We start from the raw sequence: 1,419 nt of genomic DNA on the forward strand, positions 1-1,419 counted from the left end.
CTTATAATAACTATGTATATTTGTTTAGACGGAACAATGCCTATTAAAGTAAACAAACTAAAAGTAGGGCAAATCAGACTGTCGGTGGTGTCTGTTGCAGGATCGTTTGCGAGATGTCGTATTTGGAAGGTTCCCACATTGACTCTGGTGCCATAGCTGTGGTAGCACACACTAAAATTCTGATCAGTAACGAGACAATCGATCATGACAAATGAGCACCGGCAGTGTCAACACACGATTCCCCTTTAGTATGGAACGACTGCTGCACGAGCATTTCAACAGAGATGTCCGAGCAGGTTGCAGTAATACGTCGTTGCATATCATCGGGTGTGGTTGGTACGTTCTTATAGATTGCAACTTTCAGTTTTCTTCACAGATCCCGAGATCGGGCTGGCTAAGGCACTAGCTCTCTGCGTCTAATACAACGATTTGGAAGTAATTCGTGAAGACATGCTATAGTACCACGTGCACTAATGGATGGGCAGCTATAATGTTGGTACCGGAAGTAGCTCCTAGTCCGCAAAGGAACATGTTCTAGTATCCGAGGCCGTGCTGGGTAGCCGAGCGGTCTAAGGCGTCTTGTCACGTTCCGCACTGCTTCCCCCGTCGGAGGTTCCAATCCTTCCTCGGGCATGGATGTGTGTGCCGTCATTAGCGTAAGTTAGTTTAAGTTAAATTAAGTAGTGTGTAAGCTTAGGGACCGATGACCTCAGCCGTTTGGTCCCATAAGACCTTACCACAAATATCCATTTTCTAGCATCTGTGGAAGACGGCCTGTTAGGAGGCTGCGATAGCTGTGCGCTTTCTGTGCTCCGTCCGTGAAAAATGGGCATATTAGCTAATGGGCCACTATTCCCCAACACGCATTTACACTGATGTTCCATCTGACGAAGGCAATGGGTATTGTCAACAGACCAATAATGTATGTTTCGGCAGTTTACATGGCCATGATTGGAAAATGTGGCTTCATCACTTAACAAGATATGTGGCACATCTGAAGTATTCTCTCTTAATGCCCATGTACGGAAGTTAACACGATTATCATAACTGTTCCCATGCAGCTTTTAATCAACTGCAGCAGCAGCAATAACATTCATTTCTCCTTCTTCTGTTGTCACTTGTTTCCTTCTATTACGTAGTCTAGGTGTTACACTGCCACTTTCACATAACTGGTTGAAGAAGTTGCTAAATAATTCCGAGATGGGTGACTTCTACTGGAATATCTTGCCACCTACAACTTACAAGAACGAACTGCATTCTTCTTACGCTCTCCGTGCGCTATAAGCATGTCGAGTTTTTTGCGTTGGTAAATCCCAACGTCCACTCACGACTTGGACTATCACACACTAACTGATTAGCAAGCTGCAATGCACAAGTACACTGTAAGCAAATATAACATCGTACCTAGGAACTACACAG

Source organism: Schistocerca americana, chromosome 3, assembly GCF_021461395.2.
Source record: "Schistocerca americana isolate TAMUIC-IGC-003095 chromosome 3, iqSchAmer2.1, whole genome shotgun sequence".
Taxonomy (NCBI): domain Eukaryota; kingdom Metazoa; phylum Arthropoda; class Insecta; order Orthoptera; family Acrididae; genus Schistocerca; species Schistocerca americana.